We start from the raw sequence: 19,159 nt of genomic DNA on the forward strand, positions 1-19,159 counted from the left end.
AAGCACAATGGTTCAGAAAATATTTCTAAGATATGTACCCCTGTGGCTGGCTTGTGCTGATTGGGGTTAATGCAGTGTATAGTGTCACTGCAATTCCACAATTTCTCGGATAGTCACACGACTGAAAAGTCACCGAAAGCCGTCTGAATCTTCCGAATGGTGGAAGAGGTGGGCATCAATTTTCCAGCATGTCCTGTGAGACTTCAACACGGAGGCGCTTTTGCTCCGTTAGCAGCTTTGTGCAGAAGCTGTCGGCATGAATTTCGCTGCAACTCGTTTCATGGCAAAATCTTCTGTCACAGTGGAATGTGCCGAAAAAGTGCTGATGTCCACCTCTTCCACAATTTCTCGAATAGTCACACGGCGGTCCCACATCACCGCAGCGTTCACTTTGGAAATGATACATGCATGTTGATGGCCAACCGGAGCGTGGCTTGCTCTCCACCATTGTGCGGACGTCTTTAAACCGGTTGTATCGCTCCTTAATCTGTGTGATGCCCATAGGATCGTCACCGAAAGCCGTCTGAATAATCCGAATGGTTTCCACCTGGCTGTCGCCCAGTTTCTGGCAAAATTTGATGCAGTCGCGCTGCTCCAGTTGTTCCGCCATTTTCCTTGCAAAGAAAATCCGACGAGAGACTCCACCCATCCTCACACAAAGGCTGCTTACAAGCAAATGACGCATCGACAGGCTTGAAAAAATTCACGCATGCGCACGAAGGTTCAAGGTTGGCTCATGCAAGAACACGTGATTCAAATCCATCAGGTTTTTGAAAAAAATAAAAAGGTCGGATACTTTTCTAACAGACCTCGTACATGGGGTCACTCTAGTTCTGGTTTGATCCACAGGTTTCTACCAGGTTTTCCTCTAATTATCATCAGCAAAATGACCTCTGCATGTATGACCTGTTTGACATCACGTCTGATTTTCTCACCAGCTGTGGTTCGCAAACTGTTTTTGTCATTCTCACCTTTACACACACAGCACAGTCTTACTACAGTAGATGCAGAAAAGCTGTATAAACTTTATCAGAATTTTGTCTATTTTCTTATATAATATGCTTCTTCACTCGCATTGTGAGGGAGGACTCCAGTGGCTGCAGAAAACACACCAATGTTTCACCTGGCTGAGGCAGATCAGTGGTTACTTTTGAGAAGTGAACATGGGCGGGTTGCCTTGGTGGTTGCAGTCCAGGACATCAGGCAGATCTGTGGTGTGGTGACGGGTGACACCAGCTCACGCTCCCAGGCTTGACTTGTTTCTGTGTCCTCCTGTTTTTTTAGAACCAGAGAGCAACTCAGCCACAGGTCATTATGACTCGGCCACAACTCCCAATGACTGTTGTAGGACTGTTTGGCAGCAGACACACAGATTCATGATGCAGGGAATCAGAGTCTGGAGGCAGAGTTACTGCCCACACCATGTCACTCGGATGTGGGTGGAGTTATGATAATGTCTGTAGGGGGGGCTGCATTCAGTCGGCGGTATACCTCAAGGCCACAGTTGGAAAAAAAAGTGTAAAAGGTTTCTGAGGTTAAACATTATCTTGTAAATTAAAAAGCAGGTTATTTAGAACATGCTGACATTTCTTCTGTATGGTGTGGGGTGCAGGTTTTGAAACGACCACTAGGTGGTGGCACTTTGAAAGACGACTCCAGTAGAAAAACACTGGTAGGCAGCAGGTGATGTATATGTGGTCATGGTGATAAAGATTTTAAAATGATGCGTTTGAGTGCAGTTTGACTCAAGTCGCTCCTCCAACAAACTGTGAGTGACATCGTCACTCCAACAGGCTGCTGAGTTTCCAAATGAATTTTAACCCACAGTAAAAGAATTTCCCTCTGAGCTCGGCGCTGTGTATCATCGTGAAACACCTCAATGACCAGCTGTCATTTTTCCTCACCGGGTCACAGTTTGTGTGCCAGATGTTCCCCTGTTCACACCGTGCTTGAAGTTCGGGCCATGTTCTGCCATTGAGAAGGACAGATTGTCAGAATGTCGTCCGTCCCTCTAACATATTTACAAAACATTTGATCTTCACTGAGCGTCTCTGAGTTTACAAATGAAGAAAGAGAATTTACAACTTTTTTTATTCTGATGGCTTGATGGATAACCTCAGGCTGTTTCAGGCTGATTTTTTTCCCATCCCCAACTCAGCATTGAACCACCAAATGTTGGAGAGGTCACAGAGGGAGAGAACCAGGATTTGAGCTCCTCCAGGCAAGTGGGGATGCCGTTCTCTTGGCTTTGTGGACAAAATTTGTTGTGGGAGATGGGTGTCATCCCTATGGAAACGAAGAAAGTGCCTGCAGTCACTGGATTACTATAAATACAGTGGTATTACAATAATCTCTGTGCCAGGAAAGGTGCTTACAAGGACAATTCTTAATGGGACTATTCCACACAGCGCAGTTGTGTTCATTTGTAATCCCGAATAGCAAATTGGGCCATATATTGAAGCATCATAGTAACTTCTTGATTCATCTTTGTCAACTTGAACAAACATACATAGTTGTTACAGCCATCATCTGCCCCAGTTTTGAAATTGAGGTCAAGTTTTCAAATTGTTAAAAAATTTCATCCCGATTCCCCAAATCATTCATAGTATGTGGTAACTTCCGGGTGTTTGTAGTCTTAACAGCTTCAGTCATGTTTGAACGGCTTTAAACAGGCTGTTCCCAGTGAGTACAGCTTGAGACGTGTTTGTTTGTGCTCCATCCTGGCAAAAATGTAAAGCCGAAGCAGTGTTTCTTGTGGTTCTGGCTGAGGGTGCATCTCTTTAATTTCATTTTCCAGTGGTTTGCCAGGTCTGGCATTTATGAACCTACCTGTTTCATCCCATTTTTACACTTTATTTGGATCGTGGGTGACTGTAGAAGAATGGCACTCTGTGGAATAGGGGTGTTCAGGATCCAAACCCAATTACTCACTGCTTGGTCTGCATGGCAGTCCACAGTCAAAAGGTCAATCATCTACTATGTATCAACTATGAATATCAGCTGTGCTTCTTTGCAGTCTGTTGATCTTCATGGAGCGTTTGACTTGGTTGGCTGGGTTGCTCTCTGGGAGAATTGCAGTAAGTCCTAAATAAGCCTTGAGGTCCATTGTGGCTGGTATTCTATAGTGTGAAGCAGAAAACTGTCCAAGACTCCCTTTGGATAGGGTGTGAGTCCCACACGGGTTGCTTCTCCAGCCAAGGCCGGTGTCGCAGACTGAACGGTCCGCCCTGCCTTCACTGCGCATGCATCATTTTGGAGCTCAACAGTGTCATTTCTGAGCTTCACCAGCGGTTCATCGATTATCACCTCATTTCTGCTTCAACCTCATCATCATCTGTCTCAGCCACAGATATCTGAAGCTTTTGTACTACAATCATTTCCACATAAATTCAGCATTATTTCATCATAAAAGACGGAGGAAGCGATCAGAACGCCACAGCAGGTGCTGTGGTGCCTACGTCATTTCAGACGGCGAGTAACGACTTGCCAATTATCACCTCGTTTCTGCTTAAACTGACTTTAGAATGATTTAAGAGGTTTTACTTTGTCATCTGATGGTTATTAATCACATTATTCCCTTTGATCGCTTTGGGTGTAGAGACTCAGTCTGCTGTGGTCCCAAATGACGCATGTGCAGTGAAGGCAGGGCTGACCGATTTTAAGGAGGGGGGGGGGGGTCCTGCGACACCGGTATCCATTTATAGATGTTAGACTCACAGATAGCAGACGGTGCTCTCTGGAACATCCTGAAAATTCATGTATTCATGAGTTTCTCTGAAGAAACCTGATGGGATTTGGATCTGTTTTTGGAGCCGTGCAGTCAGCAGTGAGATCTTGAGCGCTGAATGTTTCTCCTGCTCTCCGGCAGAAGTGTCACAGAGCTGTCCCAATTTTAAGTGGCTTCCCACTGATTCAGAAGAACTGGTGCCTGTTAATCATTTGTCCATTTTGCACTTTGGCAGTCAGCATGTCATCTGAATTAGATTTTACAGTGTGATGGGAATTTTTTTTATTTTATTGTACTTTTTTGATGCAGTTTAGCTTGAATTGTGCTTGTCTTTTGTCACGCCATCCTTGTAATGCCTCCACATCTCTCAGAAGGGGGCGCTTCACAGTTTGAGAACCACTACCTGAAACAAATGCAAGCTGAACGGTCAACACTCATCTTTATTAAAAGCACACAACAACACTGAGCTCCAAGTCACTATTTTACTAAGAAGCAACTTACTGTGCCATCTTGTGCCCACTTGCCCCACACCGCCACCTGCTGGTGATCGTGCTATGTGATATAATAAGACATGATGAGGGTCAACAAAACAAACAAAAATGCATGCAAAGGACTGAGAGAGAAAAACAGTGCTATAAATAATACATCAGCATGTGAAAGGTCAAAAAGATTTAGAAAAATAAGTAATCAGTGCTTTTTTCCAGAAAGCTTAGTTTACTGCAGTCAACTAAGAAACAAAACATACCAGTTTGCATAAATAAATACCTAAATCATACATTCGTAGAACACATTTTTATGCTGTCAAATTAACAGAAGGTCAAGAATGATTTCAGCCCATCTTATAAGTTCAAAAAATAAGACGGAATATCAGCAGTATAAAAAAAATTCTCTACCTTGTGTTGCTTTTATTTGATCATTTCACATTGTTAATGTCAATTATTTTACATTTTAAAGCTTCTTTTTTTTTCTACTTTAACATAGAGCTCGGCTGTTCTGCGTGGTCTGTTGGTTCTGAGATCAGCTGAGTGTGTTTTCAGCTGATGTGTTGTGTTCTCGCTTAGCTTTCCTGCATGTTTGGACTCCAACACTCCTGTGCATGCTGTGGATTATCAACCCACCTTCTCCTCCTGGTTTAAGTCACTGCATGTTTGTTCAGACGTGTTTAGCAGGAATGTTCCAGAAACACACGGACTGAGTGTGTGTGTGTGTGTGTGTGTGTGTGTGTGTGTGTGTGTGTGTGTGTGTGTGTGTGTGTGTGTGTGTGTGTGTGTGTTTTGAGCCCTCATCGTTCTTCCTTTGTGGTTTCCTCTCTCTCTCTCTCTCTCTCTCTCTCTCTCTCTCTCTCTCTCTCTCTCTCTCTCTCTCTCTCTCTCTCTCTCTCTCTCTCTCAGCTCTGCCTGCCTTCCATTCCAGAGGGGAATCATGTATCGCACGTACACGATGTGAGTACCTCTTCCTCATCCTCTGTGTGTTTCCATCAGAAGTCTTCAGACTTTATCTTTTTATCATTTCCATATCAGTGCTGACAGATCCACCACAGAACATTTTCCAGCAGTAGACATCTTACCTGTGCAAGTGAAATCAGACATATGAGGTCTGTCAATAAAGTATAGGTCTTTTTTATTTTTTTCAAAAACTATATGGATTTCATTCATATGTTTTTACGTCAGACATGCTTGAACCCTCGTGCGCATGCGTGAGTTTTTCCACGCCTGTCGGTGACGTCATTCGCCTGTGAGCACTCCTTGTGGGAGGAGTCGTCCAGCCCCTCGTCAGAATTCCTTTGTCTGAGAAGTTGCTGAGAGACTGGCGCTTTGTTTGATCAAAATTTTTTCAAAACCTGTGAGGCACATCGAAGTGGACACGGTTTGAAAAATTTAGCTGGTTTTCGGTAAAAATTTTAACGGCTAATGAGAGATTTTGAGGTGATACTGTCGCTTTAAGGACTTCCCACGGAGCGGGACGTCGCGCAGCGCTCTCAGGCGCCGTTGTCAGCCTGTTTCAAGCTGAAAACCTCCACATTTCAGGCTCTATTGATCCAGGACGTCGTGAGAGAACAGAGAAGTTTCAGAAGAAGTCGGTTTCAGCATTTTATCCGGATATTCCACTGTTAAAGGAGATTTTTTAAATGAAAGACGTGAGGACAGATTGCAGCGTCGGCTCGCAGCCCCTGCGACGCTCCGCCACAGGAAAAACACCTCTGTGTTGATAACCATTTGTAAAATCCAGGAGGCTTTTGATGGCTTTCAGTGGAGTGAGTATCTGAGAAATAGTTTAACAGCTGGGCATGTTCCAACTTGTCCTTAAGACTTCCAACAGAGGTGTTTTTCCCAGTGGCAGCGCATCGTGGCGCTGCCTGCCGACGCTGCAATCTGTCCGCACGTCTTTCATTAAAAAAATCTCCTTTAACAGTGGAATATCCGGATAAAATGCTGAAACCGACTTCTTCTGAAACTTCTCTGTTCTCTCACGACGTCCTGGATCAATAGAGCCTGAAATGTGGAGGTTTTCAGCTTGAAACAGGCTGACGACGGCGCCTGAGAGCGCTGCACGACGTCTCGCACCGTGGGAAGTCCTTAAAGCGACAGTATCACCTCAAAATCTCTCATCAGCCGTTAAAATTTTCACCGAAAACCAGCTTAATTTTTCGAACCATGTCCACTTCGATGTGCCTCACAGGTTTTAAAAAAATTTTGATCAAACAAAACGCCAGTCTCTCAGCAACTTCTCAGACAAAGGAATTCCGACGAGGGGCTGGACGACTCCTCCCACAAGGAGTGCTCACAGGCGAATGACGTCACCGACAGGCGTGGAAAAACTCACGCATGCGCACGAGGGTTCAAGCATGTCTGATGTAAAAACATATGAATGAAATCCATATAGTTTTTGAAAAAAATAAAAAGGACCTATACTTTATTGACAGCCCTCGTAGTCATGTACCACCAAACATTCTCACTGCTTGGATCCACCAGTTCAACTTAAATCAACATGATTCTGGACTGATGATGCTGACAGACTGTTTGCTGCAAATATGCAAATTTGAGCTGGCCACAGTTTTGCTGTTTTTTTTTTTTTTCTTCATCTTGATCTGTTGATCAAGCATTCCGTTGTGTGCTGCTGTGATTGGCTGAGAAGTGTCACCTGACCAGCTCCAGGTGCTCTCAGCAGTGTTGTTTCTGTGGCGGTAATGTGTGATGGGAATGCGTGCTCTCTTGGAAGGTTTATCCGTGACATGTTCGAGGCTTTCAGCAGAACTATACCAGGCTGTCTTATCTGTGCATTTGTTTCACAAATGATTTTTAACTGTCACCTGTGAGTGTGGTGTTTGTTGATGAGGTAATGTGGCCTGTGGATGCTTGAAGGTGTCAGATGTTCGTCAGTTGTTAAAGTGAAGTTCAATGAAAGTTTTCCAGCAGCAGGTTGTTTTAGGTTCATACCTGTTGTTGTGGTGGTGGTGGTGGTGGTGTGCATTTTCTCTTCATGATTGCCAGGTAACAAACAAATTGTAACTTAAAAGCCTCCTTTTGTTAAAATGGAAATGGGAGGCATCACGTGGAGCAGAATTGGAACGCAGTAGTACTCTGGTCCCACCTGTCTAAGTCCACTTCCTCTGTGTCTAGAGATTATATTTTTTGTCAGACTTAATGCTCCATCCACTGCTTTGCTCAGAAGCACGTACAGCTGTGGAATACGTCCTCGCTGTCCTGAGTGCTTGCACTGTGACTCATTTGTAACTGGGACGGGTTAATTGCAAAGGACAGGATTCATTGTATGAAATCCAGGAAGACCTACAACTACAGTCTTACATAGTTTACAGTTAAACTCTTTTCTGTTATTCAGTTGTAGCTTTACTCATTTCACCAGGTGCTGGGACCAGAAATACGGTGTGTCCGGAAAGTATTCACAGTGCTTCCCCTTTTACACATTTTTATGTTACAACTTTACTCCAGAATGGATGGAATTCCTTTTTTTTTTTCCACCTCAAAATTCTACACACAATACTCCATAATGACAGACTTTAGATTTTTGTGAATTTATTAAAAATAGAGGAAAAAAAAAAACAAACAAACAAAGAAATCACATGTACGTATAAGTATTCACAGCCTTTACCATGAAGCTCAAAATTGAGCTCAGGTGCATCCTGTTTCTGCTGATCATCCCTGAGATGTTTCTACAGCTTAACTGGAGTCTACCTGGAGTAAATTCAGTAGATTGGACATGATTTGGAATGACACACACCTGTCTACATATAAGGACCCACAGTTGACAGTCAGAGCACAAACCAAGCATGAAATCAAAGGAATTGTCTGTAGACCTCAGAGACAGGAGTGTCTGGAGACTCACATCTGGGGAAGGGTACAGAAATATTCCTGCTGCTTTGAAGGTCCCAATGAGCACAGTGGCCTCCATCATCTATCTGTAAATGGAAGAAGTTTGGATCCACCAGGACTCTTCCTGGAGCTGGTCGCCGTCTAAACTGAGCGATCGGGGAGAAGGGCCTTAGTCAGGAAGGTGACCAAGAACCCGCTGGTCACTGTGTCAGAGGTCCTGCATTCCTCTGTGGAGAGAGAAGAACCTTCCAGAAGGACAACCATCTCTGCAGCAATCCACCAATCAGGCCTGTATGGTAGAGTGTCCAGACAGGTAAAAGGCACATGGCAGCCCACCTGGAGTTTAACAAAAGGCACTTGAAGGACTCTCAGACCACAAAAACAAAATTCTGTGTTCTGATGAGACAAAGATTGAATTTTTGGTGTGAATGCCAGGTGTCATGTTTGGAGGAAACCAGGCACTATCTCTACAGTGAAGCATGGTGGTGGCAGCATCATGCTGTGGGGATGTTTTTCAGCAGCAGGAACTGGAAGACTAGTCAGGATTGAGGGAAAGATGAAAGTTGGAATGTACAGAGACATCCTGGATGAAAACCTGCTCCAGAGCGCTCCTGACCTCAGACTGTGGCGACGGTTCATCTTTCAGCAGGACAATGACCCTAAGCACACAGCCAAGATATCAAAGAAGTGGCTTCAGGACAACTCTGTGAATGTCCTTGAGTGGTCCAGCCAGAGTCCAGACCTGAATCTGACTGAACATCTCTGAAGAGCTCTAAAAATGTCTGTGCACCGACGCTCCCCATCCAACCTGATGGAGCTTGAGAGGTGCTGCAAAGAGGAATGGACCAAACTGTACAATGATAGGTGCACCAAGCTTGAGGCATCATATTCAAGAAGAATTGATGCTGTAATTGCCGCCGAAGGTGCATCAACAAAAAATTGAGCGAAGGCTGTGAATACTTATGGACACGAGATTTCTTAGTTTTTTATTTTTATCAAAACTAAAGAATTTTTTTTTTTGTCACCCTGTCATTATGGGGTGTTGCAAATCAAATTTTGAGTGGGAAAAAATGAATTTACTCCATTTTGGATTAAGGCTGGAACATAACAAAATGTGGAAAAAGTGAAGCGCTGTGAATACTTTCTGGACGACCTGTGGTTTTATGAGTCAGCTAAACTTTGAGTGTAAAATATGTAAACAGTCTTTACACCTGAATATGCAGTACACACCCACTGGCCACTTCATTGAGTAGACATGGTTAGTATTAGCTCGGTGGCATAGCTTCAACATAATGGTGGAATCATTCCTGTGAGATGTTGGGTCATATTGACAACACCATAACAACAGCAACCGTTGATACAGACGGGATGGTCCATGGTTTCATGTTGTTTGTACTAAATTCCTGACCTGGCCGTGGGTCTTGGCTGATAGGAAGTGGCACCTGGTGTCATTTTCTGCTTCTGTAGCCAATCTCCTTCAATGTTTCACATATTCTTCTAAATCTGAGTTATTAGTGGCTTTCTATCAGCTTGAACCAGTCTGGTCATTGTTCTCAGACCTTTTCCATCAAAACAGCCATGTTTGCCCTGAGAGCTGCCACTCACTGGGTGTTTCTTCGTTTGTGGGCCATTCCCTAGAGACAGTTGTGTGTGACAGTCCCGGTAGATCTGCAGTTTGTGCAATACTAATGTCAGCCTGTTCTGGAACCAACAGTGCTGCATTCAAAGTAATTTAATTGATGTCTTAAAGCTACTCGTGTGTTACGCACTTTGAGAAAGACAGTTGTTTGCAGTAACCCTTTTAAAGAAAGAGTTTCTGCATCCCGGAGATGTGTGTATGCAACTGAAAATGATTTAGACTTAAATCAGTGAAAGGGTTGATTTCCACTCTGCATCCCGGAGATGTGTGTATGCAACTGAAAATGATTTAGACTTAAATCAGTGAAAGGGTTGATTTCCACATGTACATACATATACGTTAATGTGAACTTCATCTCTGGTCGCTGTCTTTTTCACGTTTTCAACCTCAGGCGTGAGCGACTGAAGGTTTAAATAATTGTGCTAATAGTGTTATAGAGCATATGAATGAGATGTACAGTTTAAGGTTAGAGTTTCTGAAGTTATCAGGGAGAATAAAGTTGCAATTCAGAACTGGTAAAAACAAGATCTAAGCAACTGTGAGGAGTAAAAAGAAGCTCGAAGCGTGTTGAAAGGTTAACCAACACAGTCTACAGGCAGGACTGTTGATGAACATGCTTCAGCATCACTTGAACACTGATGTGCAATATTACAAAACATTCTTCTTTCTTGCTTGCTTATACAGTGTATTCTATTCTGCTGTATAGGTTGTGATTCTGTACAGAACTTGACTTCTGTAATTTGGTGTGTATTTTTCTTTTACCTTATTTTTGCATACTTGCACTATTTTTCTGTGATAGTGCAGCAGACAACTGAAACAATCGTGCAAATGGTGATACAAACACCAACGTTGGCACAAATACTCCATAGATATTACTCTTTTGAACAAACCGACTGGCCACTTGAATTTTCACTTGGTGGCCAGGTAGGGGTCAGTTGAAGAATTACACAAGGGTCAAAATAAAAAATGCTCAAATCATTTTGAAAACTACAGCACTGTATTTGTCTGATCATATAGATTCCAAAAAGGTGTAGTTTGGACTATCTATGACTGAATGATCAGGAGTTATGGGGTAAAAACCCCAAAAATGGTGACAAAGGTCAATTTCCGTTTGTACAGGGGTCAAAAGTTAAAGTTCCTCCAATTTTGGTAAAAAGTCATGCAAATTATTGGTTGAGCTAATAGGATTAATAAATGGAAGAGTTTTGATTGTGTTGAATGTTTGGTCTCCAAAATAAAGGTCAAACAATGTCAACGTCCACTGGATTCTCTGACATGTGACATATGTTACCCCATAACATGATACCTAAGCATGACACATGGTCCAAACTAGCTTTAGCTTTTGACCCCTGTACAAACTGACACTGACCTTTGTCACCATTTTTGCTGTTTTTACCCCATAACTCCATAACATTCGGTCATAGATAGTCCAAACTATATCTTTTTGGAATCTTTACGATCAGACAACTAATGTGATGTAGCTTTCAGTATGATTTGAGCATTTTCAATTTTGATCCCTGTGTAATTCTTCAATTGACCCCTACCTGGCTGTCTATTGAAAATTCAAGTGGCCTGTCAGTTTGTTCAAAAGACTAATGTCTAAGGAGTATTTGTGCCAACTTTGGTGCTTGTATCACCATTTGCACAATTTTGCTCTAAATATGTTTTTAGCTGCTGCACTATGACTCTCACTGTTCTGCTGTAACATCGTAAATTTTCCCGTCATTACAAACTGGTCCAATGCAACTGCTGTACATCCCAAATGAATTCAGTCTCATCACAACATATGTCAGTGATGGTCTACAGGCGTGATTCAGCAAGTATGGAATGCAGGTTCCTCAGTTTGTCTGTTGCACAAATTCTCAAGAAAATAACCCAGAGCTGGAAACCTGTAAATACAGTTATTAAACACTCCTGCATGATAATCAATATGTCAGTGTTGACATATTTTACTCATTACAGTGTATTTGTCCAACATGGTGACCTAGTCATCAGTGCCCTCAGTTACTAAACAGAAGGTTCCCAGTTCAGTCCCCCCATGCACATTCTCCATGTGATGTGGAGTTGTGTCAGGAAGGGCATCCAGCTTAAAGCTTAACATTCAGATCCATATCTGATCTGCTGTGTTGACCTCAAGCAAAAAGGGAGGTGCTGAAAGAACTTGCATTACTCATTATAGTGCATCACAAACTTGGTGTAAACATTAACCCGCACCGAGCTGCCACTGTTGGAAACTTGTCTGGGAATACGGAGGTGAATGTCTAGTGCTAAACGCCAGCTGTTGGTGCGATGCTCCAGTACGGTTCTCAGGCTCTTCTCCCTGTAGTGAAAAATGAAAATGCAGCATTAGTTTCTTGCTTGTTCATAGTTCTGCTGGCAGAGAGACCATAAGGCAGGTTCATATTGCTGTGGTAAGGACACTTCCTTTGTTAGATATGGTCACTATGGTGTTATAAAGTATGCTTTGTAGTATAAATGAGTACTCACGGGACATTGTTATCATTCATTTTTAAGTTTGATCGTCCTGTATAATCACATCATCAGTGATCCACGTGGCATTTTTATTTGTTTTCCCTGTGACTGTTTCCTCTCATGAGACTGTGGTCAGATTATACTTTAAAGGCATTACATTCTTAAACTGTGTTTTATTCTCAGTAAATGTGAGACATCTTCACTCCTGCTTATGTAGATATACAGTATTTACTTCTATTGATGAATAAAAATAGCTGATCCGATCGAAGCAGTCAGTTTTATTTTTGTATTGGACAATAATTGGAGGCTTCAGATGTATTTGTTGAAAGGAGAATAAGTAACTTCATATTCTACTTATCAGTTTTATATTGTTTGTCTCCTGTTGTACAGTCAGCGTTCCATGAATTGTTAGTTTATTTGTCAGTTCTACAGTACTGAGTGATGTCTTTGCACTTTCATTTCAAACAGATTACTGGTATTTATAATCCTGAAGACACACAGAACTGCTGAACTGTTGGGATACTTTCATAATGAACCGCTTGCTTCTCATAAAGATGTCAGCGTAGGTTTTCAGCTGATGGTTTTGTTGCCCCCAGATGTTCTATGTTGTTTTAAGATCAGTGCTGATCAGGTCGAGTCCTCACAGGTCTAAAGACACCGTCACTCTGACGAGCGTTTTCATACTAACAGCTACCCCCAGTCCATTTTGAGATTGAAAGCCAAATGTTTGTCTCCTTGCTTGAGATTCATCTACATTAGACAGAGAACTACTGGATAGTTCCACAGAAAAATCCAAAGATTCTAAACAGAAAGGGCTGGAGCTGAATGGCACTGATCAGTAGTATAGTGGACTGAATATCCTGTCCTCTTCCTGTCCTCTGCCTTCATGGTCTTCATCTCCTCACCGTCCCTTCAGCCAAGCTCGCCAGAATGCACATCACAGCGAGTCAGCCCACCCGTCCATCCCCAAGGAGTTCCAGTTAGGCCTGGACATGATCAAGACGGACCAGAGCCGAGTCAGTGAGCTGTTTTGTTTGTTTGTTTGTTTTGTTTCTGTTTTTGTTTCCAAAAGGATGCGTTCTGTCTCTCCACATTTTGATGACCTACACAACAGCACAGCCTCCACCATCAACTTTGTCATCTCCCAAGTTGCCAGTGGAGATATTAATATGAGCATTCAGGCCCTTGCACAGGTAGCACACACTTGCACTTAAAACTCCCATTTTCACTGGAGACACTAAAACAATAATCAATTTGATGATAACACAACCTGCTGTTATTATTTATGATGGAATTCCCTCATCCAGGAACCACTGCCACAGAGTGGTGATGTTTCTTTTAGTTTGCTTGTTCATACATCCGTCCTGATTGAGATGAAATTTGCGTACCTGTAACTTTTGATAGGATGAAGACTGGTGTTTCCACTTTAATTCAGTTCAGCTTTCTTACATGTCACAAAATCACTTGTCCAGGTTATCTCTGAGCATTACATACAAGGAGTAAGGTTTTGAACTTGCCTACAAATTAAGGTGCACGTTTGAGACTTGACTTGATGCTTCTCGATCTTCTCATGGTCTTTCTTTCTGATGCTGTAATCTGTTGGATTCACCACATCTCCTACAAAAGTCATTTTCTTCTCCTTTTCTTCTCTGGTTGATGGGCCAGGGCTTATTTGTTTGTCTTGAACTTGAAGTCCTACAGCACCTTAGCTCTTTTGTACTCAACTGGCTTTTGCTGTTTCCCCACTTCCAGTCCGTATTTGACACTGTTGTTAATACTCACAGTCCCAGCTATTTGGTTGTAGCTCTCACTGTATGGTGTCTCAGATTGCATCTTCCACCCTGTCACTATGTGCTGGACTGTCTTTGGACAGGCAGCAGCTTGGGTCCTCTCTGCTATGGTAGACCCATGTGCTGCCATTATGAGAACTTCTGTGTTGTCCTTCAGACCAACCTTTGTTAGCCATTGGTAGGATTTCTTGGTCTCAGCTATCCTTTGAATCTGCTGGTAGTACATCCCATGGAAGTTTCTGATCTTCTATGTCATCTCCTCTCTACGTCACCAGAGACTATGATTAGAGAATGCCAGCTACAACATTTTGGGCATGTGGCGCCTTTCTTGGGGTATGATCCAGCACGCAGGTGCCTTAGTGCTGAGGATGCCAGCAGCTGGGGACGGCCAAGGGGATGCCCCCATTTCACCTGGCTGTGGTAGATAGGTGGACAGTTTGAAGAGGTGAGGATGGACCAGATTTCTGCTTGGGTAGTTGGCATTCAGGACCCATAGTGGTTCTGTAGTAGGGTGGATACAGTAACACGCAGGTCCCAGACTTGACCCCTCTCACTAGGCACTTCACTTTTGGTATACAGTTTGATATCACCCATGCAGAGGAGACACCACTCCTGCAGTGGTATCCATATCCAGTCTTTGCAGTTATTTGGCATAGGGGGCTCAGATATATGCAGAACAGCATGTGGGTCAGTGAATGGTCTGTGCCACACTAGATGGCACTTGTATGTTGACCCTACACAGTAAAATCATTGGTGTTCAATTAACACAGACGATGTCTATATGGGTCCACACTGGGTCAGTGAGGAATATATAAACACTGGCAGTGTTGCAACCCCAATTCTAATGAAGTTGGGACGTTGTGTGAAATGTAAATAAAACCAGAATACAGTGATTTGCAAATCATCTTCAACCTATATTCAATTGAATACACCACAAAGACAAGATATTTAATGTTCAAACTGATAAACTTTATTGTTTTTATGCAAATACAATGGTGGATTAAAAATGAGTGCAATACAGTGGTGTAAAAAAGTATTTAGTCAGTCCCTGATTGTGCAAGTTCTCCTACTTAGAAAGATGAGCGAGGTCTGTAATTTTCATCACAGGTACACTTCAACTATGAGAGACAAAATGGGAAAAAAAAAATCCAGGAAATTACATTGTAGGATTTTTAAAGAAGATGCAAGTCCATAATGTAATCAGAAGATTCAGAGAATCTGGAGAACTTTCTACACATAAGCGGCAAGGCCGAAAACCAACATTGAATGCCCGTGACCTTTGATCCCTCAGTTGGCACTGCATTATAAACAGACATCATTGTGTAAAGGATCTTACTGCGTGGGCTCAGGAGCACTTCAGAAAACCATTGTTAGTTAATACAGTTCGTTGCTACATCTACAAGTGCAAGTTAAAACTCTACCATGCAAAGTGAAAGTCATACATCAACAACATCCAGAAACACCGCCGCCTTCTCTGGGCCCGAGCTCATTTGAAATGGACAGACGCAAAGTGGAAAAGTGTGCTGTGGTCTGATGAGTCCACATTTTAAATTGTTTTTGGAAATCATGGACGTCGTCTCCTCCAGACAAAAGAGGAAAAAGACCATCCAGATTGTTACCAGCGCAAAGTTCAAAAGCCAGCATCTGTGATGGTATGGGGGTGTGTTAGTGCCCGTGACATGGGCAACTTACACATCTGTGATGGCACCATCAATGCTGAAAGGTACATCCAGGTTTTGGAGCAACACATGCTGCCATCCAAGCAACGTCTTTTTTCAGGGACGTCCCTGCTTATTTCAGCAAGACAATGCCAAGACACATTCTGCACATGTTACAACAGTGTGGCTTCGTAGTAAAAGAGTGCAGGTACTAGACTGTCCTGCCTGCAGTCCAGACCTGTCGCCCATTGAAAATGTGTGGCGCATTATGAAGCGCCAAATACAACACCGGAGACCCCGGACTGTTGAACAACTGAAGTCATACATCAAGCAAGAATGGGAAAGAATTCCACCTACAAAGCTTCAACAATTAGTGTCCACAGTTCCCAAACGCTTATTGAGTGTTGTTAGAAGGAAAGGTGATGTAACACAGTGGTAAACATACCACTGTCCCAGCTTTTTTGAAATGTGTTGCAGGCATCCCTTTCAAAATGAGCAAATATTTGCACAAAAACAATAAAGTTTATCAGTTTGAACATCAAATATCTTGTCTTTGTGGTGTATTCAGTTGAATATACAGTGAGGAAAATAAGTATTTGAACACTGCGATTTTGCAAGTTCTCCCACTTAGAAATCATGGAGAGCTCTGAAATTTTCATCTTAGGTGCATGTCCACTGTGAGAGACATAATCTAAAAAAAAAAATCTGGAAATCACAATGTATGATTTTTTAAATAATTTATTTGTATGTTACTGCTGCAAATAAGTATTTCAACACCTGCCAATCAGCAGAAATTCTGGCCCTCAAAGACCTGTTAGTCCGCCTCTAAAGTCCACCTCCACTCCACTTATTCCAAATTAGAAGCACCTATTTGAGGTGGTTAGCTGCATAAAGCCACCTGTCCACCCCACACAATCAGTAAGACTCCAACTACTAACATGGCTAAGACCAAAGAGCTGTCCAAAGACACCAGAGACAAAATTGTAGCCCTCCACAAGGCTGGAAAGGGCTACGGGGCAACTGCCAAGCAGCTTGGTGAAAAAAGATCAAGTGTTGGAGCAATTATTAGAAAATGGAAGAAGCTAAACATGACTGTCAATCTCCCTTAGACTGGGGCTCCATGTAAGATCCCACCTCGTGGCGTATCAAGGATTCTAAGAAAGGTGAGGAATCAGCCCAGAACTGCACAGGAGGAGCTGGTCAATGACCCGAGGAGAGCTGGCACCACTGTTTCCAAAATCCCTGCTGCAGTGTGTGCAAACCTGGTGAAAAACTACAGGAAACGTTTGACCTTTATAATTGCAAACAAAGGCTGCTGTACCAAATATTAACATTGATTTTCACAGGTGTTGAAATACTTATTTGCAGCATTAACATACAAATAAATGATGACACAGAGCTCACAGTGCCTTTCTTGTAGCTGTTGAAGAGTTGAAAAATGTCTTTTAAAATGTACGGTAGCACAGAGACCTTACATCGGTGCATGTTTACATCAGTAAATGTAAATAAACTTTTTAAAGCAACTAATTATACAATTAGCCACTTACCTTAGCCTTGCTGTGCTCTGTCAGTCCAGCTCATCACTGGATGGTTACGGCTGGACTGCTGAGGACGGTGTCTGACAGAATGAGTTCCACACTAAATTATGTCAGCTTGACATTTTGGCCTCTTCAATTCCTACAGAAAGCTGTTCACTACGACTGTTTTTAGCTTGACCTGTGCCATTACACTAATTACTCCATTAGCAAATAATCTTGTTCAAAATCAATAATGAACCAATTAATTTAGTTTTCTCCCAAATGACAAGATGAATTCAAATGTAAACAGAGCTGTTAGGCTTTTCGGTGCAGAGGTTATTTCATCACACATTATTTTTGATTATGATTATTGTGATTATTATGTTCATCTTCCAAGCTTATAAAAAGAAATTTTAAATATGTTTACTCCTGCCAAATAAAGAGGTCATTTTGATTGGCAGCTCTGCTGAGGTAGTGAGAGCTGACAATGTCCTCCAGGCTGGGCAGAGAGCAGCGGTGATCCCCTGGGCTGTTTTGATCACCCTCTGCAGCGCTCTCCTGTCTGCTGCTGAGCACCCCCATACCAAGCTGTGATGCAGTACGTCAGGATGCTTTCGATGGTGGCTCTGTAGAACAACACCAGCAGCTTCTCCTCCAGATTGTTTCAGGAAGTGGAGTCACTGCTGGGCTTTCTTCACTGGGCTTTCAATCATCAGACTTGTCTTTGTTTACATATTCAAAAAAGTTATTAATAAGTAAAAACTCTGGGCAGTATGCATGTCCTCCCCAAGCGGCAACGATCCCGTTTGAATTTTGACACCAACCCAAAATTTGCAGTTCCTTGTGGAACCCAGGTCCCATCTAGCTATGTTACATTTACCTTCAGTGTGTAGTGCAATGGTCTGCCTGAGAAGTGCCTAAGTTCATTGTTGAACTATTATCTATATACATAAAGGGCTACGTCTGTCTGTCTGTCCGTCCGGGATAAACTCCCAAATTATAATACGTAGCCCTAACAACTGTATATATTCTGAATCATGACAAACTGGTATCATTTTTTTTAAAAGCTGAATTGAAAATTACCCCAAAATAGCCATTTATGTATGACCATACAGTGTTGTACCATGTGCGATAAACTCCCAAATTATAAACATAGCCCTAAAAACTATATATACAAGGTCTGTTAGAAAAGTAACGGACCTTTTTATTTTATGCAAAAAATATATGGATTTGATTCATATGTTTTTACGTCAGCCAAGCTTGAACCTTCTTGCGCATGCGTGAATTTTTTCACGCCTGTTGGTTGTGTCATTTGCCTGTGGGCAGGCTTTGAGTGAGCACTGCTCCACCCCTCTCGTCATTGTTTCATTGCGAGGAAATGGCAGAATGATTTGGGCTTTTTTTCCATCAGAATTTTTTCAGAAACTGTTAGAGACAGGCAGCTGGAAACCATTCGAAAAATTTTGATGGCGCCGAGCTCCGCGCTCCGAGCCGCAATCGACAGGCAGAAACCACCAGATCATTTCTAAACGGATGGCTGTGTGGATCCGGGACCGTTGTGTGCAATTTCTCTGGTTATCACAAGAGCTGGACATCAGCCATTTTCCGGCAGATTTCACTTTTAACAAGAGATTTTGTCATGGAAAGCCGCGCGGAGGCTTCGCGCGTCACGGCGGCAAGCGAGACAGAGAACACCTCTGTTTCGGTGTGTCAGAGGACAAGTTGGGACATGCCTATCTCGGCTTTCAGTGCTTACCAGTCGAGTGAGTATAAGAGAAATTGTGGAGAGATAGGCATGTCCCAACTTGTCCTCTGACACTCCGAAACAGAGGTGTTCTTTGTCTCGCTTGCCGTGATGCGTGACGGCTTTCCATGACAAAATCTCTTGTTAAAAGTGAAATCTGCCGGAAAATGGCTGATGTCCAGCTCTTGTGATAACCAGAGAAATTGCACACGACGGTCCCGGATCCACACAGCCATCTGTTTAGAAATGATCTGGTGGTTTCTGCCTGTCGATCGTGGCTC

General features: G+C 42.7%; 1 long non-coding RNA gene across 1 annotated transcript; it reads right to left on the reverse strand.

Moving 5' to 3' along the window:
- Positions 1-12,465: 12,465 nt before the first annotated feature.
- On the reverse strand, positions 12,466-16,816 carry LOC117506046. The gene is made up of 3 exons (XR_004559353.1): positions 16,806-16,816; positions 13,719-13,724; positions 12,466-13,194 (listed from the first exon to the last, which is right to left on the reverse strand). It is a non-coding gene; the product is annotated as an uncharacterized LOC117506046 (long non-coding RNA).
- Positions 16,817-19,159: the final 2,343 nt, after the last annotated feature.

Source organism: Thalassophryne amazonica, unplaced genomic scaffold (genome assembly GCF_902500255.1).
Source record: "Thalassophryne amazonica unplaced genomic scaffold, fThaAma1.1, whole genome shotgun sequence".
NCBI lineage: Eukaryota > Metazoa > Chordata > Actinopteri > Batrachoidiformes > Batrachoididae > Thalassophryne > Thalassophryne amazonica.